Source organism: Cimex lectularius, unplaced genomic scaffold, assembly GCF_000648675.2.
Source record: "Cimex lectularius strain Harlan isolate CLEC.00 unplaced genomic scaffold, Clec_2.1 scaffold11, whole genome shotgun sequence".
Lineage (NCBI taxonomy): Eukaryota > Metazoa > Arthropoda > Insecta > Hemiptera > Cimicidae > Cimex > Cimex lectularius.
In genome coordinates this window covers 1262161-1287078 of record NW_019392673.1, presented here as the reverse complement: position 1 = coordinate 1287078, position 24918 = coordinate 1262161, and the positions used below count along the sequence as shown (strand labels likewise).

General features: G+C 37.7%; 1 protein-coding gene across 2 annotated transcripts in view; it reads left to right on the top strand.

The window, feature by feature from the left end:
- The window catches only part of LOC106669459 (muscarinic acetylcholine receptor M3), a 350439-nt gene that overhangs the window by 256923 nt on the left and 68598 nt on the right, over positions 1-24918 (top strand). The gene's annotated exons all lie outside the window — the stretch shown is intronic.

Below are 24918 nucleotides of genomic sequence, written 5' to 3'. Positions count from 1 at the left end.
AAACAAAAAAGAATCTGTTTGTTCTTTTTGCACTTTTCTTATCCTGGCAAACTTCTCTTTAAGCCTTGGTACGTTTAGACATAAACCACCTTAAGGGGAATTTACAGAGTCTACGAGAATTGGATGTCCAATACTGACTTTATATTTATATATATATAATCTTATCTACGAATATAAAAATGATTATTAGCCAAACATAGTACAGGCATGGATCACAATCCGTCTGCCGGAGGTCGTTTTTAACAGAAAAAATAAAAGAAAAATTTAACAGTGAAGAAACAATAATAAAGATATATGAATTAAAGCGAGGTTATAACATTATTCGCTACATATTAATAGAAATGATAAATGATGGAGTGAGTGTGGGGTTCAATTCTTTTTAAAAAAGATAGTTCCTACCCACAGTAAGTTGTTTTGCAACGATCCGGATTTCGAGCCTTTTAGCTCATCATAAGGTTGAACTTCTTGTAGGACTTCTACAACCACGTCTCTCGACATGAATTGCCAAAGTGAACCCGCTGAAACCTCCGCCAACGCGACGTTCCAATTAGCAGCTGATTTTTTTAATGGAGCTCAATTTGAACGTGCGAAACGCGGAAATTATAACACAAATAAATATTAGAATAATAAATACTTAATATTACTATAAATTACTATAAAAATAATAATTAGATTATTAGATTGTATTGGATTTGATGAAAAATAGTTTAATATTCTATCAGAAAATTTACATTTTTTTTACAAATATGTCTATTGTATAAATTGTAAGTTTCAGTGTTTCATTTTCATTGGATATGTTAGTTACTTTTATTAAGTGTTAACATATTGTTTTCTAATTTTTTTTTGTATTTTAAATCACAACAGTTGAAGAGGGGGAGCCGGCATCATGGCATATAACACGGCAGCGGCATATATATAAAGGCTACTTTTATGAAAATGTGTTTTTGGTTGAGGAAATCTATAGAATAGAGTGAATCAAGAGAAAAAATAATTTATTAGGTTTCGTGGTCCGCTTGACCAAATAAATTCTTTACAATTAATTAAGGTTTTGGTTGAGATAAAAAAGTCAAGTTGTCACAATAGGGATTCGGACCCACTTCGGCGACGGAAGGTCGTGAGTTCGAATCCCGCTTGTGACACTCACTTTTTTATCTCAACCAAAACCTTAATTAATTGAAAAGAAAAAATATTCATTTTATTTTATTTTTATTTTATTTTTTCCCACATCCTACATGTATTTTTAAAATTGAAACAACGTTTATAAATCCCAGGCCCTGAAGATGATCTCAATAAAGATCGAAACGTTGCACGATAAAGAAAATGTTTTTCTAAAACCTACGTCATACCAGACCGCATCTCACGATCTTCAAATAATCAATAAGACAAAATAAATTTGATTTCATTTATCGTAGATTATTGGCGCCTACCTTTTCTTTTCATCTCATTGCTCGAAACATCGATCGAGGACTGAGGTTTTGAACGAAATCAATCATTGCGATGTGGCGAACACCGAATTAATCATCATCATTGGCAGATGCGCTGTTTATCACATTACTGTCAATTTCCTTGGCCGTTTTGTAATTGCAGCCTGCTGAAAGTTCTGGTTTGATGAAATAATCTATTCAACTTAAATTTTCTTTTGTAAAAAACCCGTGTTTTCTCAATTTTTTATAGGTTTTGAGGAAAAACATTTCACTAAACCGATGTTTTGTTGTTTTAAGGTTTTATGTAATTTTTTTTTATTTGAGTACTTACTTTAATAAAATGGCTTCAAGCATTCTTACCTTTACCATTCTCTCAGTGGCTCTTTAACTACGATTGATACTTTGATTATATCGGTTAAATTTTTGGCGAAATGAGCAAACAAATAAAAAAAAAACTTCTTCCACATGAAAATATTTACGATTGGCCCACGATATTTTGCGTCATATTCTGTAAGAGTAATTTTTATGCCAGGCCATAATGTTTTGTTTTCGTAACCAAAAAGCGCTGACTTTTATATCGGACCATCAATTTGCCGAACTGGCACTGATTAATACTGGGTCAGTCTATTTTCGCTGGTTTACCTTGAATTTGAAGAATTACTCATTAAAGGTGGAGTTTAGCCAAAACGAATAGAGTTCAACGTTCAAACCAGCGAGAACAGACGGACCCAATAAGGTGATCGATGTTTACTCTCCTGGGTCTGTCCATCTCTCGAGAGCTTAAAAGTCCCTCAAACGCCTGTTAGCAATGTATTTGGCTGCAACACAGTGGACCCGTGATAAACTGATCGCTACTTGTATCACCTCAGAGGGTCTGTCTATTCGTTTGATCTTATATCACCTTCAGTGAGGTACTGTCAATATATTGATCAAGTTTAACATTTGTTCACCGGCCAGCAGATCAAGAGTCACCACCTCCAACTATAAAAGTCTATTAGCAATATAGTAAGTCCTTTGGGAAGAAAAGGCATATCATTTCAATTTGCCACAGAACAACTTCGGATGGTCATCCATTGTGGTGGAAAGTTCTACATCACCAATCTGCACATACGATGTACGATTTTTAGTTCCGATACCAAGTGTCTGTTTCATGTTTTATGACATTTTTATATCTATGTTTTTCGCTTATCGATCTGTATTTTTTAATAATAGCCGGATTCATGTAGACAAGGTGATCGAATTTTAAGATAGCTTTCCTTCAATTACTATTTCTAATTAGATGTTGGCTTTTGATAAGGTCTGGTACCAGGACATGTTTTATAAACTTAAACGCTTCCTACCCACTCCTTATTATCTTATTCTGAAATCCTATCTAACAGAACGCTGCTTCAGAGTGAGGTGCGGCAATGACTTCTCGAAAGTCAGACAGATACAAGCCGGCGTCCCACAAGGTAGCATTCTCGGTCCGATCCTTTATATCGTTTATAGTGCTGGCCTGCCTATACACTCTAATACCGTCATTACCATCAATGCGGACGATACCGCAATATTGTCTTCTACTTCTTATCCTATCCAAGCCTACCTCCAACATTCAAGAACACTGACGTGATCGAAAAATGGTGCAAAACGTGGGACAAGACTGAATGAAGAAAAATGTACTCAAGCTTCGTTCACATTGAGAGTTCAGCCATGTCCACCATTGTACATCAACAACAAAGCCGATTTCCATTCATGTCAATACTTAGGACTGTACCTACACATTGCTTTCCCGTATACTCGGTCGTCCTTAAAAGGACAATGAAGATCTTTAACGTCCGTACCTAGCTTTCCGGCCTTATTGGACGTTTTGATTCTCAATATGAGAGCTGAAGCACCTCCGCATACGACAGAAGTGTGATACCGCCGCAGCATTGGTGTAGAGGCGTCTCAGCCCCTAAGGACCAAGAACACCCTCGCTCTCCGCTTGTCCACTTCGAATGGTCGGGCCCGCATTGTGCATCGGGTCGTATGCCGCGCGCAAAGGGCTAACAAGCCGAAATACATCAGCCTGTTATCCCGCGCACTCCCTAGATAGAGAAGGCGACTCTATCTCCCTGAGTATAGGGGCTTCCCTAGCCTAGAACTACCGGACCCGCCCCAGCCGCGGTTTTGTTATGAGTGGAATTGCTAACCACCCCCTAGATGAGCACCGCCTACGGTAAAAACCTGCTGTCGAGCTCAGCCTACACCTGCTATGCGCATTCGAGAGGCGCCATAAGCTCAGCCTAGGTGGTCCGATCCTTCGCTTCCCCAAGGGTACCGCAGACAGCAGACTGACATGGAATCCCAATACAAGACTTAAGAGACCATAACTGAACAGAAGACTTGGACAACTACGAAAGGGCCAAAATCTGCCTTGACCGTCAAAACTAAACTAACGTTATACAAGACCTCACTGCGATCACTTTGGACATACCGGGGTTCTGCCAAGCCATCCAACATCCAGCGCATCCAATCTTTCTATTCAGTCCTCAGATAAGTAGTCAAACCCCCTGATTACTTCTCAAACCTCACTATTTACAACGACTTCAACATTCATTTTGTCAACGAACTGATCTGTTCCCGATTCCAAAGGTTTCACACCAACCTCGATCAATCCTAACACTACTGCCCAAGCTCTCTCTGCACATTCCCAACCCGGGAACCCGACGATGGACTCGAGACCTCCTTGCCATTGGCTGCTTTCTCATGGCATGTGCCCCCGGGTGCAGCGCTAGTGTCAGCGTTGCGACCGTGAGAAAAAAAATTATAATTACATTTCTAATATGTATAGGGTAGAAATAAAATCATTTAAAATAAGTTTTGCTTTCTTTTAATCAAGATGATAAGAAATAACATAACGCACCACTTTCTATGTTAGGAGATATCTCCAGAAGACAAAAGCCCACTGTTTGCAGCGAATCGTGCCATAGCAACACGTCCTCCTCCCTATGTCAGGTGCGAGATCAAAGGCGGCAGTTCAGCTTAATCTTGGCCTAAGTAATTGGGTGACGGGTCGAAATGAAGCGGTCGGAGGAATTAATGTCCCGGAACCAGACCGGAGAGAAGCCGGCTGAGACAATTAAACTGCTTGGCTCGCAAGGCCTGGAGGCTAATCATTAAACACTTGCTAATTCTGTGCAAAGCAAGCTCCATCACTCCAAATTAGGGGCTTATTGGACTGGCCCACTTGTCTCTGAGATAGAATAAGGGTTTCTTACTATAAATTTAACAATAAATAACAATCCAAAACAGTCCAAATCCAACTGTCTTATAAAAAGTATTAAAAAAATCATTTAAGAAACGTTCTATGTTTCTAATATAAATCTATAATCGCTTATTGAATAAAAGTGTTTAATCGGAAATTGAATTATTATTGCTGTCGTAAATTACTCGTGTGTCAACCATTTTCAACTTGTCGATTTGGCCAAGTGCAACATGCAAAAGTCGCAATGTTAATTTTGCCCGCGGCGAGCCGGTAATTGGGCCAAATGAAGGCACACGCTAAACTAATAAATTCCAGTAGCCGGCCCATTCGTTTATCCTCTGGCTGTGCACATCCTCAAACATAAACCACTTTATCGGAATGGTGATTGACCACGACGGCCAACTGCCTTAATTGACTTGTTACGTCCCTAAATGGAAACTGAGGGAGTGGTAGTTTGGTGTCGCCGTTTGCAAATTACTTTAGCCCTAGTTTCGAAAAGGACAATTAATAATTTCAACCCGTGTAAAACTTTAAAATAGGCCTTGCATTTTTTTTTGTGTGAAAATTAGGGTGAATAATTCATAAACTAGGTCAAATAATTAAACCTACATTGTTTCAGTGTTTTCTTTATCATTTAATTAATCTTATCTGGGTAGGACTTGCTTTGTTCTTATTATACCCGAAATTTATATATGCTTCTCTTAAGGTCTTTAATTACACAGCGTAAAATAATTAAACAATCTATTTTAAAAATTAAAAACTTCATTCCCTTTTATTCCGATATCAGTCCATTGACGACGTTCCACAAGGAAGCATTTTTGGTCCCAACCTTTATACCTGTTATACTGCTGATTTTCCACTAACATTACCACTTTGCGGATCATACCACCATTACTTGAATATATTGTTCTTATATTTGAGCAAAAAGAAGTAAAGGTTTTAAGGTGGCCGTTCACGATCGCTCCAAATGGAACCGCGCCAAGCCGTACAGCTCCATTTGGAGTGCCTGAAATTTGAGGGGGCATTCACGACGGCTCCACAGCCAGTCCCTCCGAACGTCAACCAGTGAATTCACCTTCTCAAAATGGATGACGATCTCTTCTCTTGCTAATGTTCTGTTTATTTATATATTAATTTCGTGAAAAATGGAAAAAGGAGGGAAAACTCAAAAGGTGGGGTTGAGATGGGAAGTTGGTGTCCGAGTGGATCGAGGTCACGATAGCTCAAGTGGTAGAGTAGCGGCGTATCTAGCCGAAGGTCGTGGGTTGGAATCCCGCTCGTGACGCTGACTTTTTTATCTCAACTAAAAACCTTAATTAATTGTAATAAAGATAATAATGAATTGAACTATTTGACGTTTTTAATTATATTTAGGTTAAATTGTAACCTAATTTCTTGTAAAACGGCAACATCTTAAATCACATTATAGGTTTTCTTATTTATTTTGCCTTTTTATATTTCTGCCTACAACAGTGGACACTAATTGCCTTGTCGATCCGGCTACATAATTACCGCTGGTTTAAATCTTGCCCACCTGAATAAATAAACTCCCACTTTAGTGTCCTGGTTGTAAAAAAAGTAGGAAGAAATTAGAAAACGCGTTAACACGATTGACCTATTTTACTTTCGCTACGGCCAAACGAGATGCAAGGACTGAAATAGATTTCTATATAATTAATACTTCACTAATATAAATCAAATAACGCATAAATACGCCTTTACTTTTATAAATATTGCGGCGAAACGGTAGAAACCGAACGCTCCTCGCTATGAATACCAAAACGACATGTACGTCCTGGTGGGTCGAGCTAAATTAAACCCGGCTTCATCCGGGACTGAACATGCCCTGTGTGTAAAGTACGTGCTTGGCTTGCTTGATCTCGCTTTGTCCAGAGCGAACGTAAAGACGCCCCCGGAGGGTGACGACCGCTGGGTCTACTCGCCGAGAGTCTATCGCGCTGACCACTCGGTAACCGCGGCCCCCAAGGGATGAGCTTAAATCTCCCTAAATTGTTATCATTCAAATGCCCATAAAACAATCTGTATAATGATCACAATTGTTAATTAATTTTTTAGCTTTTCTAAACTATGTTGGTTTTTCTTGTTACTGGAATTGATCCAATTTGTCACGATATAACGAGTGAAAACTATTAACAGGGTACGATAAATGGGGGAAAAACGTAATCTTGCGAGAGTTAGTTTTCCACGGACAACAACTAAGTGGGTTCATCCAAGCTTCCTCGTTTCGGTCGACTTAACTCTTTCCCCTCTGACAACTATTACCCTTTGCAATTTACCAAATTATATTTGAGCCACAAGTGAAGGTTTTACGCGAATCTTGAACGCGAGTTTGGGCACCATTGGGTACACGGAAGATCTCTAGCTAAATTGTCAAATGTTGCTTTTAAATTGGCAAAGAAGTAATACAACTTCTAAAGGTCGGCTGTTCGAAGACCTATAAAATAAACAAAAAATTAAAATTAAGGGAACCGAAAACATTTTGGGAATAAAAAAAACGCTGGGCTACAATACTTGGGGATTTTATAGAACTGGCACCTCAAATCTGACACGCATGCTCACTGTGGAAAAGTCAAATTGGGTTAAATAGCCAAAAATTAAAATTAGATCTTCCAATTCATTAAGGTTTTAAGTTAAGATAAAAAAGTCAGTGTCACGAGCGGGATTCGAACCCACGACCTTCGGCTAGATACGCCGCTACTCTACCACCTGAGCTATCGTGACCTCGACCCACTCGGACACTAACTTCCCATCTCAACCCCACCTTTTGAATTTTAATTAAAGTTGGGGTTGAGATGGGAAGTTAGTGTCCGAGTGGGTCGAGGTCACGATAGCTCAAGTGGTAGAGTAGCGGCGTATCTAGCCGAAGGTCGTGGGTTCAAATCCCGCTCGTGACACTGACTTTTTTATCTCAAATAAAACCCTTAATTAATTGAAAGATATTAATTTGTCAAGCGGACCATGAAAACTAGTGAATTAACATTAGATTTCCTATTAGATTAATTTCGACCATATCCTGTTCGTGTCTTAGACGGCTTTTAGATTCAAGTCAGCCCATGAAAAACAGGATATGAAGATAATCTCCAGACATCTGTATTCTTTCACCATCTCTATTAAATCACCATAAACTACCAGGCACATTCTTTTCCTAAAAACCATGATTTTGGACAATAAGCCTGTATTAAATATTCCTCAGCAAACCCCAGGCAATGTCGGACAGAATAATAATGTCAACATCATATATTTTTGATGATTATACTAATATCTCGGATTCCGCATTTTAAAACAGTCGGGAGGTCATCAAGAAAGATCCCAGAACCACTAGCGGGACGAAAACGATTCTGACGCCCCCACCACGGTACACAAGGATAAAATTATTAAGGATAGACATTTCTTAAGGCTACAACAATTACAATATACAACATTGAATCTCTTATTCCAAACCGTACCATTTTCTTAAATCAACGAAACACATGCCGCCCTCGTGGCTTGAATTAGGCCAAAGTAAAAACTTTGAATTCATGGGTCTGTGGAAATATATTAAACACAGCCGTCATGAACACTCTCTTTGTTGCGTTGAAATATGGATATTGCCCTTAATGTTAAATGCTAATTTAAGTTGGATTTATTTCATTAAAATACATTGTTCAATTCAGTCGGGAAATACATACAGCACTTGGACTTCGTATTAAATTTGTCCTTTTTAAAAAAGCAGGCGTTAAAACCTGAAAGGAGATCAACAACAACGAAAATAATTTTTTCCCAACTATTTTTCTTCGACTGTATAAATTATTTTAACAATATACTCCAGCGGAATAGAATAAAAATGTAAAAACGGATATCACGGATTCTATAAAATAGACCCCCCCCAAAAAAAAAATTAAAATTATGTCGCTGTTGAAAACTCCTCTAAAATTTTATGCTGAGTCAAATACTTAAAAAATAAAATCCGGAATATAGATTGTCTTAAATATAACATCACGCCCCAGCAAGGCCGCAGGTGCTAGAAAAAGCTCGACGCGTCAGCATCTTCTTATCGCGGTGGTCCACTCACTTGAAATTAATAGAGACTTGTTTTGTGGTATCTTTTTACAAGAGAAACTTTAATTAGTCGACTTGAAGGGTTACTTGGTCTCGCTCCTAAACCAGACCGGTTTTAAACTCAAACCGAACTTTATCACCACAAGGTGAAACGTCAAAAGCTGTTTTCTAATCATTTTCCTCTCATTTTTCCCGTTTAAATTTTTAAAATCGAAACAATTGATGAAATTTTGAATGTTGTATTATGTATGATAGTCAGTCACTAAAGCTCTTTTTGAGTAAGCACAAAGCATTAATTGACGAAAATTTGTTTCAACACACACATCAAACAAAATTAGCCTGCCTACTTTATTAAACAACTGTTATAATTTATTAAGTAAATATTTTTATGCTAATATTGATTAGATTTTATATTAGGATTAGATTAGATTATATAAGAAACAGTCCAATTTGAGGATATGAATTGCAGCTCTGGAAGCCAAGCGTGTAATTATGCAAAACATGGTTACAGATTGGGTTTGCGGGTTTGACCGTTTTCTTGTTATCTGGGGGATGCTAATGACCCAACAATCGAAAATAAAAAATATTTTGAAGTTTACCCTGGCTAATATTTATTTTATTGCATATAATACTCATGCTGAATTGTGTGCTGAGACTGATCATGCTCTTTATGCTAGTCCGGACTTCTATTTGTAATCAAAAACGACTTTAGGGTATATCGCACGATTTAAATATTTGCACTCCAATTTCTCCAGCAAATAGTAAACGATACCTTAGACAATACTTCGACAAAAGATGGAGACCCATACACCACTAAAATGAACTGTAACCTCAGATTAAAATGCAAAAAAGGCAACAACTATACCATCATTGACCCAATGACAGGCACATAGCAGAACTCAATGAGACAATAAAATGTTTCAATTTCAATGAAATCCAATAAAAGAAACTGTTGTGTTAATAATCTGTCTATTCAATAATATTTAGCCTTCCATGATTTCCCAAAGAGCAGTACGCTTCAGCCTATGTACCCTCCTTCCACAGAGACACCCAGTACGCCTGGTCACTCCAACCCTCTTTCTGGAAACGCCGCAAACAAATAGACTTTTATAAACTTTCTTCCCTCTTCTCCCTTTGTCAACTTAGGCTCACATATCACGGAAGGCCATAGATTCTGTCAAGTTTTTCGATCCGCCGACATCAGCTTCAGTCCAAACTTCAACGTATCCATGTAGATGTCCCTATTCTGTCATCAGTCATACTATCCACTCCGATCTAAATATACCGCACGTTCCAAAACTGGCCCAGTCATGTTCTCTTCCATTCCAATAAATTACATTCTATCCAGCATCAACCCTTTCTTACAACCTTTCCCAGAAAGTTAGGACAGGCGGCCACGCTACATTCTGATTGTGTAACGTCTGCACCCTTTGGTGTGTAGTTAACTTCACGCCACAATGGCCAATTATGGCCATGAACCAGTGTCAGGAATACGTTCCTAACGCCTGACATGTATGTATGCTTACTATATTGTATTCGTGCTTGTATATTGTTTATATTTAATAAATTCTGGTTTGTAGGTTCTTTATAACTACGAGGTTACCTAGTTGGACCTTATTAAGCTGTGTTTACTCTTTAATATTCAAATAATTAAGGTTTTTAGTTGAGATAAAAAGTCAGTATCACTAGCGGGATTCGAACCCACGATCTTCGGCTAGATACGCCGCTGCTCTACCTCTTGAGCTATCGTGACTTCGACCCACTCGGACACTAACTTCCCATCTCAACCCCACCTTTGGAATTTTCGAAAAAATGTTGTTTTGAGAAATGGCAAAAAGGAGGGTAAATTCAAAAGGTGGGGTTCAGACGGGAAGTTAGTGTCCGAGTGGATCGAGTGGTAGAGTAGCGGCACATCTAGCCGCAGGTCGTGGGTTCGAATCCCGCTCGTGACACTGACTTTTTTATCTCAACTAAAAACCTTAATTAATTGTTTAAATTATACAAATACATAAAACATCAATATGTCACTGGCACTCACAATAATGACACATCTACAACAAAAAAAAAGAAAAAAAACACTTTGAGCGAGTGCAAATACATTGATTGAGTCTAAAATTTCTAGCATTGTATAAATTCTGTTTTCCACATCTTACATGTATGTATTTGTTAAATTTAAACAACGTTTATAAATCCTAGGTCCTGAAGATGATCTCAAGGAAGATCAAAACGTTGGCACGAAAAAGAAAATGTTTTTCTAAAATCTACGTCATACCAGACCGCATCTCACGATGTCCAAATAATCATTAATTTATGGTCACGAAACACCATACATTTCAGGAAGAATGCCGCAAGTGGTAGAGCACCGGCGAATCTAGCCGCAGATCGAGGGTTCGAATCCCGCTCGTGACACTGACTTTTTTTCTCAACTAAAAACCTTAATTAATTGAAATTTTATTAGAAAGCCACCAATTGCACCGCTAAAAGTTACTTTAAAACAGAGTCCTGCGAGGACGAAGTCGCGGTCCTGACATAAATAAAGTAACATAATGAAGGTTTCTCTTTTGTTAAGGGTTCGTGATGATTTCGTATGAAGTGAGTCGTTTTAAGTTCTTGAAAATTATACAGGATACCTCAGGCCAAGTTCAACTTCAAAATATCAAATCCGACCCTATACATCCTGACATACATATATTTTTATCAGTGAAAACAATGGTGCAATCGGATTTTAAATTGATCAAAAAGTTTGAAAAAAAACACATTTCGTTTGTTTCGTTGTTAATTACAATTAATTAAGGTTTTTAGTTGAGATAAAAAAGTCAATGGCACAAGCGGGATTCGAACCCACGATCTTCGGCTAGATACGCCGCTGCTCTACCACTTGAGCTATCGTCATTTCGACCCACTCGGACACTAACCTCCCATCTCAACCCCACCTTTGAATTTTCCCTCCTTTTTGCCATTCCTTTTTATCTCAACTAAACACCTTAATTAATTGAAAGATAGGTCAAGAAAACTAGTAAATATTCAAAGAATTAAAATGATGGTCAATTTATTTCTTTGTCAGAACTTTAAATGCACAGTGCTGTGTGTCAGATCTCATTTAGATCCACACATCTCATAATTTTAATCTTTTTAAAAAAGGATTGATCACCGCACTAACTCCATCATTCACCATTTCTATCTCATAATTTTTGTAAAACAATTTCTGGTCGATCATTCTTTCACTCTTATCTGTTTATTCCGACACAAAATGCTGTCTGTTATCCAATTCACTAATTTCTTTTACCTGTTACCATTTTAATTTTCGAGCTTGACGAATTACGGTGTTTTGGAAAGAAATCCTCCACGTATTTACGCTGGATGACGTCGGTGGATTGACTAAATAGTTGATGGAGGCTATTAGACCCCCTAACGGCAGGTTTAAGTGGCGTCATCCAATTAATTCACGCCTCTGCCACCTACCACCCGAAGCCACGTGTTAATTATTAATGCAGACACGGTTAATCTTCGTTAAGCCTCAACAATTTTACCATAGGAAGAAAACTAGCTATAATATATCTTATACGGTGTTCTAATATTCAAAACTCTTTTGACAATGAGAGTGTACAAACATCATCACACAACTATTTCATTAGATTAAAATGAAACCTGATATTTAACTTTTACGTTATTTATTAGTTGGTAGTTAGGAGGTATCATTGTAAAAAGAAATAATATATAGTTTGTTTGTCTAAGAATATTTTAATCCATTTTACATATAATTGCATGTATGTTCAACATACATAATATTCAGTATACCAGTAAAAAAAGTCGGTAAGACGCAATGGGGTGGAAAGGAAGAGCTTGTTTTAAAATCTTCATTACGTAAGACTAAATACATGGACTTTGATTTTGCGCGGTCTGAGAGGAGATGTGACTTTTGGTAGCTAGAAAGCACTTTTTGTCAATTTTTCGCATTTAACTCGTCAAAATCGTTAAAAATAAAAACACATCGAAAATATCACTAATATTAAAATGAAAGATTTATGCAATTTTGCGTCGAATGAGCACCACAAGGATGAAATTTGGACAAGAAATGTAGACGGTGGAAAAAAAACTTTTTTACCTACTTCGAAGAAAAATCTCACTAGTTGAGTTGTGACTAGCTCACTAATGATACTAATGATTCCCATATTCATCACTCTCTTTTTAAAGTGAACTCTCACTTCTAGGGTTGGAATCTTGGAAATAAAACCAATTGTCTATTTCTATATCTATCTTTTCCAAGTTATCAGGGAATTGTGTTTCTTAGTTCGTCTTTTTAATTTGTTCAAATCCTAAGGAGCAGTCAAGAATGAGGTAGTTGAGGAAAACACATTTTTCATTTTTTTGTCGACGTTTCGACCTTTATTCGGGACATCTTCTGGGCCTGGGCAAACTACAAAACATATGTCGATTGGAAAAAATATATATATTTACATCTTAAATCGTCTTTTTTTCAATCAACATTGTTTTGTAATTTACCCAGAAGATGAATAAAGGTCGAAATGTTGGCCGAAAAATGAAAAAGGTCTTTTTCTAAATTACCTCATTCCTGACCACTCCTCACGACTTCAACAAACAAGGATGAAATTTGAACAACAAATACAGACGGTCGAAAAAAAAACTTTTTTGCCTACTTCGAAGAAAATCTCACTAGTTGAGTTGTGGCTAGTTGACTAATGAAATCGCCCCTTCCAAACATGTATTGGCAGTTTCCCATATTCATCACTCTTTTTTTAAAGTGAACTCTCACTTCTAGGGTTGGAATCTTGGAAATAAAACCAATTGTCTATTTCTATATCTATCTTTTTCAAGTTATCAGGGAATTGTGTTCACGACTTCAACAAACAAGGATGAAATTTGAACAACAAATATAGACGGTCGATTTTTTTTTTTTTTTTTTTTTTTTTAGTTGAATTTTGACTAGTTGACTAATAAAATCGCCCCTTCCAAACATGTATTGGCAGATTCCCATATTCATCACTCTCTTTTTAAAGTGAACTCTCACTTTTAAGGTTGGCTTGAAATAAAAACGATTGTCTATTTCTATATCTACCTTTTTCAAGTTTCAGCCAATCCACACTCTTTTGAGTTGATTAACTGAAAAAGTCTTTAACCATTGTGATGATATATTTCATGAGAGAAATTTTGAATTCATGTTTATTTGTGAATTAATTGAATCTTTGTTTGGTTGCAGGTGAGTTGGGAACGACGAAGAGGTTGACAAGGTAAATGAGTGGATATAATATGATTTGCATATCGTATTCAACCGGTTCGGTGCGACAAAGAGACGTCGCGTTGAAAAACCGGCGTCCTATCTCGACGGAAGTGCAAAGGAAACAAAACATGACGCGGTCGGAAATGAGACAAGTTGCACGGGCGAACAGAGCGAGCACCCCTTCCGCCCGACAACCCTCAAAACTCAATTCTAGCAAATCAGCATCCCTCGCCCTCTCTCCACCGGCAAAATGCCCCGGCTGATTTCCCACCTGAATTTCTCCGACAGCATTAATTCCGCGGTGGAGCCTCCTTCGTCCCCCAGGGCTGGTAAATGGAAATATTCCAAATATTTTTCCCCTGTCACAGTCCACGGATTGTGTTTTGATCAATTCGGACTGGAGATTTCCATCGGGCCTGCCTCGTAAAGAATGATCTGCAAATTCTTGCGATCTCACAAACCCTTCCCCCGGAAACTGTACTGCGGTACAGAAATATTCTCAACGTAATGAGCATCGACGAATGACCAACAGTCTTACAGTAACTGTAAAATTCCCTCTTTTATTCTTTGGGAGATGAACCTGTAACATTTTTCGTTTCTAATCAGTTTGTTCTGCATATCCTTAGTCTGTCCTGGGACAAGGAGACAACAACCAAAAACACAGGTAAAAAGAATATAGGGTCCTTTTTAGATGACCGGGCTTAATTTCTCTTGAACCAATGACGCTATAAAAAAGTGTTTAATATTTTTGTGTCTAGTTTAAAATTTTTACTTTTTTTGAGAAGAAAAATTATACAGGGTACTTCTCAGGGCCAGTTCAATCTCAAAATTTCAAATACGACCCAATACATCCTGACAAATCATTTAAAGGATGTTTCCCGCTAAAAACAATGGTGCAATCGGGTTTTAAATTAGTCAAAAAATTTTGTTTGCTAATTATTAATCACAGTTCATGTTCGAACTGCCTGCCTTGCGTAAAGAAGCAAAGATTTGCTCTTTTTAACCACTCTTCACCGTTGCACAGAGCGATTGATTCAGGGAGATGGATTGACAAGCATTTTCTATCCTTTGCACACACACACACACACACACACACGCGCGCGCGCGCGCGCGCGCACACACACACAGACACACACAAAGACACACACACTCACCTATATGAACATATATGCACATACAAAGTTCTCTCTCTCTCTCTCTCTCTCTCTCTCTCTCTCTCTCTCTCTCTCTCTTCTCTCTCTCTCTCTCTTAACGTGTTTATCAACCAGTGTCTTTAATTTCATTCCATTCTCTCATGCTCTTTCCTGTATCTCACTCACTCTCTCTATTTCTACCTCTCTCTCACACACACACACACACACACACTCTCATTCTCACACCCTCTTATCTATCTATCTCTCCCTCCCTCCCTCTGTTTCTCTTTTAGTGTGCTTATCAACCAGTTAATTTCATTCTATTCTTTCATGCTCTTCCATGTCTCTCTCTCTCTCCATCTATCTATCTCGCCATTCCTCTTTTTCTCTCTTAATGTCTTATCAACCAATATCTTTAATATCATTCTATTTTCTCATAGAAACTCAGTTCTTCAACTGAGGTTGCTGGGTTACACTGTTTTTTAAATGGTCCTACAGAAAATAAACCAATTGGAGTTAAATTGGTTGACAAGGAGGCCAACACATCCGACCGTGAGGTCATACGTAGTGCCCAGTACCCACTTCTCCCGGAAGTGACTATTCAAATAACGTCTCCTCGGCAAAGAATTGTGTTCGGGGCATCCATCAAGCTGAAGAATCATTCTTTGTCGTTGTAGACAAAGGACCATCATATAATAGTGTTGGTAAAACCTACCTCAAAAAATTGAGGTACTGACCACTATTTAAATTATTTTCGTAGAAATAAGGCCCAATTAATTTATTTTCGAGAAGTCCATACTAAACGTGGATACTGTGCACAACCCGATAATGAAAGAGTATGACATTCTCGGATTTTCGTCTGCCCACGTTCGAAAATTCAAAGGTTTAGCATGCCATTAAAGGTGAACGTGGATTCATCAGTCTATAGGATTTATGGAAGAAAATTTTCTTCAGCCTCCCAAATCGACGTTTGACGTTGCACGGAACGTTAGACCCCTTTCATAATCAGAGTCCCGAAGTTCCTAGACAAGATGAGAGCGATACTTAAAATTTAAGTCCGGAGTGTGGATCATTATTGTATACCATGGCCTACGGATGTGGCACCACGGTCTTATGTGGGGCTAGAAGGAGGTTTTTATTATGTTTTTGTGTATTGTATTATTGTGGTTAATCTATAGTTGTTCTTCTCTAAGACTGTTTTTCTAAAAACGTTTTTAACATATTGTTCGGTCAATAAACAAGAGAAATGCCGAGGTGCAAAGCTGGTGATGAGTCCGATAAGTTAACGAGGATAGCTATTGTAAATACTGACAAGTGCAAGCCTAAAAAATGTCACCAGGAGTGCAAAAAGTCTTGTCCTGTTGAGAGAACTGGAAAATTATGAATTGAAGTTAGCATAAATGACAAATTGGCAGCTATATCAGGGGGAGCTTTGTATAGGTTGTGGTATATGTGTTAAGAAATGCCCATTTGAAGCAATAACTAACATCAATCTTCCAAGTAATTTAGAGCGAGTCACAACACATCGTTATTCTCAGAATTCGTTTAAATTTCATAGACTTCCGATTCCTAGGACAATTGAAGTGCTCGGGTTTTTTATGGTATGGTATGGTGGAAAAGGATACTAGGAAGCGGGGTTTGTATTCCCCAGGCACTGCAGCCTTCTGGCTTATTATACCTTCCTAGTTCCTTAGTTCAGTCAATAGACTCAATCCTTCTTCTTAGAAGTATCAGGTCATTGACAGTTGCTGCAGCAATTTGATTCCATAAGTATTTTCCGTACGTTAGATTAAACCTACATTGAGCTGTTGCTTCGCATTCGAAGATGATATGGGTGGCTGTTTCCTCCTCCTCATTACATAATCTGCAAAGGGATTATCGTTGAATATACCCATGTTATGTAGATGTTTTATCAGATGCCAGTGACGGGTTAGTAGTGACCACTCCTCTGAGTTTGGTCCTCACCAATTGAAGCAATGCTTTTCCTAGTCTTAGTGAGGGTTGTTTCATCATAAGTTTAGTATGTGTAGCACCGCTAGAGTTTATCCACTTCTCCTTTTGTTTTGCTTGAATCCATTCTGCAATGGAGGATTCTATATTTGTTTTTGTTATCCCAAGAATTGGTTCGGGGCCTATGTTTGGTCTTGCAGACAACCTCCTCTGGCCAGTCTGTCTGCTTTCTCGTTAGCCAAAATTCCCCTGTGCCCTGGCACCCAAGATGTGATCAGGTTGTTCTGTTTCCCCAGGTTTTGGAGTTTTTGGATGCATTCACTGACTAATTTTGATGTCATTCTTTTACATGCTAATGCTTTATCACGAACCCTTAAGAAAAGGGAAACCTTCATTATGCTACTTTATTTATGTCAGGACCGCGTCTTCGTTCACGCAGGACTCTGTTTTAAATTAACTTTAAGCGGTGCACAGTGCTAATATGGCTTTCTAATAAAAGTCTGCATATGATTCTCTTAGGGACGGAATTTCAAAAAATCTTAGTTGCTATCGATTTCAAAGGAATGCACTGTCGAAATTTCATCGCTTTAGGTCCAGCGGTTTGGTCTGTGCGTTGTCTGTCAGTCAGCCACGTAATTGTTTTATAAATATAGATTGTTCATCGTCTAGCAGAGGTACAAAATGAAATGAAAGATTATGTTCTTTCTTTCTACCTCGAGTTTTAAAACGTGGAAGTTTTCTTTTTAATTTCCCTTTTTGGCTGTTTAAGCTTTACACAAATATACATTACTCAACCTATTAAGGCTGGTTTGGCGAACTTTTTGTTTCCCTGAGAAAAGATAAATTCATTATTTTCAAGTTCAAAACTTTGAAGATGATAAGTAGTTAAGTGTAACTGACTTTGTTTTTGTTTTAAATTCCATTGTGTCATTTAGTTTAAAACAACTGTTGGTAGTTCAACGATCGAAGTTTGTCAATGCGTTTAACGTTTTTATTAGAAGGAAAGACAAGGAAACAAGGTTAGAAGTGAGTTTGTTTTGTGTCTTACAAGCACTTGGAGGTAATCAGCGGTTTCGCCTTTCTTTTATTGTTCATTCCTCCTCACGCCCTTTCACCCTTTCACCCCATCCACTCGCAAATCCTCTTAGCCGCCCTTTGTGAAAGAACGGCGCTGGAACAAACCCCCTTTTCCCCTCACTCCATTTCCGTCACCCACGGCAACAAACGGCAGGGTAGCGGGGAAAAAAGGAAAGGGTTAAAAAAAAAGTAGGACCCCCTCGATACGAGTCGACCCCGTGTGTACGTGTGCCTTTTGGCAAATGCAGATCCGGAAACCTTTCACCTTGTTTGCCTTGCAAGGCGGAAGGAAAAGCGGGTCCCCTCTTACAACTCCGGTGAAGGACGAATTCGACAAATTGATCGACAAACCAACCAACAAGAATTCAGAAATAAGAGAAATTCAGAATGACTTCAGGAAGGCCAAGGCGAGATTCGACAAATTGACCCATAGGGTTTACCCCCATTTGAATAATCTTAAAATAAAATCGATATCCACCTAACATTCCATTAAATATTATCCTACACAGAGAATGAAGATGAATCGAACGTACACTACTAAAAAAAAAAAAACTCTTAAAACTTACGAAAATAAAATAAAACGTACGACTATTAAAATATAATCTATTCTGCCGATTTAGAAATAATATTTAATACCCCAAGCTAGCAGTAAAGAACAGGATAAAAGAAAGATGGCAGCGTCAGTGGGCCGGGTCGTCCTAGAGGCTTTTGCGCGTGAAGAGCAAGATTAGTAGATGGTCCCCCGAGAACCTGAGCCGGAAACCAGGAATCGTCCTTAAGCGATTAAGAATAGGCCATACACCGTAGACACACTGGCAACTGCTCTTGGGCCAAAGCCCGCGCAGGTGCCCCTTGTGCAGAGATAGGTTGTTCGATGTGTCCCACATACTGGAAAAATGTCATGCCCTGGCTTCCTACAGGGAGTGTGTAGGCATGCCATCCAATCTGAAAATGGTACTCGAGCACCGCAGCGGGTTTCTGTGTCCCCTGTTCCGCTTTTTAGGGGAAATTGGGGTTTTTGGGCATATAATATGTCTTATGTGTTGTGTGTCTATATGTTTTGTCTGAGTGCATGTATTTATTAGTGGGTTCGGGGTCGATGGCGGAATATTTACAAAAGTACTCCATCGACCCCAATCCAGATTAGTTTGAGTATAGGTCGGTGGAGGAATATCAAGTACTCCACCGACCAAACGGAATGAGTGTATTTATGTGTATGAATATATTTATTTGTATAAATGTAGGGTTTGAAATGGTAAATAGAATATAGGCTTAGTTGGGGGCTGAAATGACCTAGATATCGGAAGCCCCAGTCAAACAAAAAAAAAAATACCTAAGAAAAATAAATAAACATGTTCCAAATTTAATATACTTGATGGCAAAACTAAAGCCCTCTGCTAGTATTATCAAACCAAAATTGGAACTAGATTCGAAACAAAGAGTTCATGACAGTGAGGAGCAGCCGAATTTCTTCTGATCTGATAGCTCAATTTTCTTCAAATTGCTGAGCTTGTTGACAAGAAAGCTCATAGGTGGGTGACTATTTAAACCCAGGATTCACTACTTAGTAGAAGTGTTGTCACAAAGCGAGATAGCATTAGAATGAATGGCATGTGATATGAGATTAGAAACAGATTTCCATTAGTGCTAGTACTAGGAGAAAAGAAGTATCTTTGAAGATCAACCCTGAACGAGGCGAGGGTGTGCTATCTGATTTTTTTTTTCACCGAACTCTTGAGTTCGTTAGTTCTATCTACTTACTGGTGTCCCCATTTGAACAAATATATGACGATGATAAATGCTAGTGATGTCTGGTTTAGTCAAGTTTCGGAGGTGGTTTCATCGTAACATAACGTAATATCACAATCTTCAAAAATCTTTTTGTGGTAGCAACAACTGTTCATTTAATACTCACTATGGAAATAATAGTGTTTTGAGCCACATTTCGGGTTTAATACTCGTACAAATAAATTAAAACTAATTACACAAGTACGTTTGGCTAGCAAAAACAGTATTTAGATGTTTCTAAATAACAAAAGTACGAATTCTCAAAAACCCGTGTACCACTTACGTAAACCAGGGTAAACTGGCACTTTCGAACATTTCCTCATTCACTGCCCAGTTTTGGTTAAGTCTGTTGGTAGTAGATTGAAATTAAATAACATTTATACATTTTTTAACTTAATATTTTAATTCAATTAATGAAGGTTTTAAGTTGAGATAAAAAATTCAGTGTCACGAGCGGGATTCGAACCCACGACCTTCGGCTTGATACGCCGCTACTCTACCACTTAAGCTATCGTGATTTCGACCCCTCGGGCACCAACTTCCCATCTCAACCGAAAAATTGAAAAATGGCAAAAAAGAAGGAAAATTTAAAAGGTGCGGTTGAGATGAGAACTATTGAAAAACAATAACGTATAAGCAGTTAATAAAACAAACAAATAAACAATTAATAAACAAACTCAAGAGTAAAAAAAATTGTTGTTCTTTAGCGAAAGTTAAACAGTCAACAAATTGTTGTTGTAGTGGATGGAATGGCTTTTTTTAGAAAAAAACCTTTTTCATTTTTTTGGCGACGTTTCGACCTTTATTTAAAAATTCAATACGGATGTAATTAATATAAATTTAGAACCAAGTACGAAACAAGTTAATTATAAGTATGAAATACTTGTTTTAAAATTTATATTAATTAGTGGAATCTATTTTTTCCAGTTAATATTTGTTTTGTAATACACGCAGCACAGAAGATGACCTGAATAAAGGTCGAAACGTCGGCAAAAAATGAAAAATGTATTTTTCCAAAATACTTCATTCCCGATCTCTCTTTATACACACAATATAATTGAATAAATATGGAAATGTCCAGATATCAAAAATTCAGAAGTGGTAGATTTACTTAATTTAACTATTTCCCATTACTAATGATTTTTTAATTTATGTGATTTTTTAAACTTAACAATAAACAATGATTATTCGGAGATCGTGAGATGCGATCTGGTGTGACGTAGGCTTCAGAAAAACATTTTCTTTATCGTGCCAACGTTTCGATCTTTATTGAGATCATCTTCAGGGCCTGTGATTTATAAACATTGACATGTGAAAAAAGTCAATATATACAATGCTTTTTCTAAAACATCACACCAGACCGCATCTCACGATCTCCACATAATCATTAACTAACGGTCACTAACACCACACATAAATAAATAATTTATAAACAAAATAAATGATTAAAAAATGGAATAAATATTGATATTCTGATATAAAACCAGTAATGTTAGAATTACTCCTTTATCTATTCCCCATTGTTATTGATATTATTTTGCAAATTTTCTGATTTTGTTTAATTAACTAAAATAAACAATATTTAAACGAAATAAAGTATTAACAAATAGAATAAATGTTGAAATGTCCGGATATTAACTTTCGAACTTCAGATATTTAGTTCGTTTTGCCGTGTATAGTACTTTTCAAATGACTTTCAATGAACGATTTTATTGGCAATAACAACAATCCAGCAAACCTAGTATTTTTCCTATTAGCTTCAGCTCTGTATGGTGGGAGAACCTTTCCCTTAGATTTTTTTAAACAAAAATAAGACCGCAAGGAAAACTAATAAAGTTGGGTTCGACATAATGGTGGAAACCCAACGAATTGCCAATATCGTCGAGGGGTCCTCTATATTTTTATTAACTTTTCTTCTATTCCTTTCGATACTAACGTTGAGAACGAACATTTAACCAAAAATACGTTGGAAATGCTAATTTGAAGTTGATAATTAATGATTATTCAGAAATCGTGAGATGCGGTCTAATGTGATTTCAGAAAAACATTCGGTCTGGTATGATTTCAGAAAAATATTTTCTTTATCTTGCCAACGTTTCGATCTTTGTTGAGATCATCTTCAGGGCCTGGGATTTACAAACGTTTAAATTTAATATAATAAATACTGGGGCAGGTTGACCTAAGACCAGAGAGTTGGTGTAACCCCAGGTGGTGAGCTTGCAATCCGTTGGTCCTAAAATTGAAGCCAGCAATGCTGGATAGCCTCTTCCCTTAACTGAAGTCATAAATGTAGAGAAGGGTGAACCGCATATTTTCCCCGAAGGGGTTGACCATCGGGACAGTTTCGGACATTGAACTGAGTTTTCCTGTCTCTTACATCCACTCATAGGAATCATGCAGCTCACATGAAGAAGACCAAAGGGATGTTGGATGGTGTATTTTAATTTTCTAGCTTGTCTGTCGAGACGCTGCATTATTAAGAAACAAGGGTATTTTCGTGCTTCACGCGTTGTCACTAGCCTCACATCAAGCATTATGAGTCATCAACCCTGTCTGGGTCAACTAGGCTTATTGTTGTCCGCTAGGTAGATGATATCCACCAGAAAGTAGTGCAATCTACCGTGGGGGACCAACCGTCTCAGAGGGCAAAAGCACAGCACTATTCTCTCCGCTCCAAGCACGTAACTTCCCACAATGCGGATGGTTTGTTAGAGGCTAATCTGCTTTCGGCCCCTAGAGGGCGATTGCCTCGGGACCTATGCCCAATCTTTGTGATAAAGCTCTGAGTGTCCTTGCGGTCGCATTGCATGTGTGAGGGAGTAAACACCACATAAATTGAAACATCCACTTATGTAGCGTTATTTCTAGCACTGCAAATGCTAGATAGTATACCGGCCACGGGACACTTTCTGTTTATGCCAACCAGTAAGCTGGCTGCAGTGTGTCAAATGTTTTGCTTGCTCTAGACAGTTGTGGTTGGTAGGGATCTAGAAATAATTTCTGTGCGGAGGACAAGGTTACGTATTTAGAAATTTGAATTCTTATCTTGAACTCGTCCTGGACAGACCAACTAGAGTCAAGTTATATGGTGTAAACCCTATGTTTATGATTGATGACCAAAATGTGGACAGCGCGCTCTCTTCCAAAAAATAAGCACTTTCCTCGGTGCCTCTTTGCGCACTTCCTGGCTATACCACATCCGGGATAGGCCTCTCATTTACAAAGGATATGTACCAATATCTATAGTTTCCCTTGGCAGAGTTAGCAGATTCCGTAGGTAGTAGTGAAGAGGAAAGTGGATGGAATAAAAGCCTATTATTTTATTAAAATCTTTCTTGTTGAGCGGATGGAGTTCGCCTTCCTTTTTGAGACATATATAAATATCTTACTTGGTGCTTTTGTCCAGTGCTTGAGTTTTTCTTTGCCAAGCCACTTTTCTAGCTCCGCGCTTTACCACGCTCTCCCATGCGTCTAGTTTTGATTCCGGTCCTATGGGTGTGAAGGATGCCCCTTCGTCGGTATTGTACTTCAAAGTAACCTTGTGTTTTCCTAAGAATCTTAAGTACTTTATGTATATCCAGAATAGTTTAGAGCAAAAAGCATTTTAGTCCCGTTATAGTTGCCTGACTCTGGTCTCTCTTTCATCGACCGAATAAATTATTCACTTTTACAAAGAGATTTAACAGGTTTGAATGGTTTTGAATCATCGGCAGCAGATATTCGTAATCCTTAAAAAGTTAAAAAAACTGGATCTATGTTAGATAAGGCACACTTGATGTTGATTAACGATTTATAATTAAATTTCCTCACTTGCATGTCCAGTCTTTGTCTAAATAGAAACATAAAATCATTTTTAAAACGTTTCCTTTACAATACAATTTTGTATTTTTCAATTAATTAAGGTTTTCAGTTGAAATAAAAAAGTCAGTTTTACGAGCGGGATTCGAACCCACGACCTTTGGCTAGATACGCCGCTACTCTACCACTTGAGCCATCGATACTAACTTCCCATCTCAACCCCACCTTTTGAATTTTCCCTCCTTTTTGTCATTTTTCAAAGTTGTGCCAAAGGAAGTTAGTGTCCGAGTGGATCGAAGTCACGTAGGTCAAGTGGTAGAGTAGCGGCGTATCTAGCCTAAAGTCGTGGGTTCGAATCCCGCTCGTGACACTGACTTTTTATCTCAACTAAAAACCTTAATTAATTGAAAAATATTAATTGGTTAGGCGGAACACGAAAACTAGTGAATCTAACAATTTTGTATATTAATTTATCTAACAGTATTTCATATTCATCTGTACTTTCCCACTTCGTTCATTATTCTAACCTACCAAGACTTTTTTTACGTTTATCCACTTCAATAATCTTCCATTTACTTTTCTTTTTACCTTATTTTTCTTTATTATTTTTAATAAGTTTTTACATTTTGCATGATGACGCATTGAATTAACATTGATGAGGTAAGGTGCTAAGTAATTTGCAAATGAAAAGGTTGGCCAAAAATTATCATCGACAAACAAAATTAGGAGAACGGATTTGCCGGCAATTAAGCCGGCTTAAGCCCGAATTATACAATGAAATCAAAAGTGAGGCCAAGGTGCAAAATCGAGTGAAAACAATTTACCCCATTTTGAATATCAGGTGGTCGAGACATTTAATTTTCTGGGCTTATGGGAATGCAGTGGGTGGAGGTAGGGACTTCGGGAGTTTAATGAATATATAACCGGAGGAGCGAAGCATAATTGACTGAGAGGCATTAAGCAGGACGTTATATGCTAACTAAGATCAACACCCCCTCGACGTTCAGTCTGGCAATTGAACCCTCTTCCAACCATTGAAGGAGAATTTATCTAATTTCAGTTATTGAAAAAATATTCGCCTAATTTTCTTAGCATATTAATTATTTTATTTAAAAAAAGGTTTCATCAGGGTTAAAATATGCAAATATGTGCTACAAGTTGAACCTTTAAACTTTCATTTAATCTCACCAAGTCTTTCTTTAACAAAAATACCCTATTTCAAAG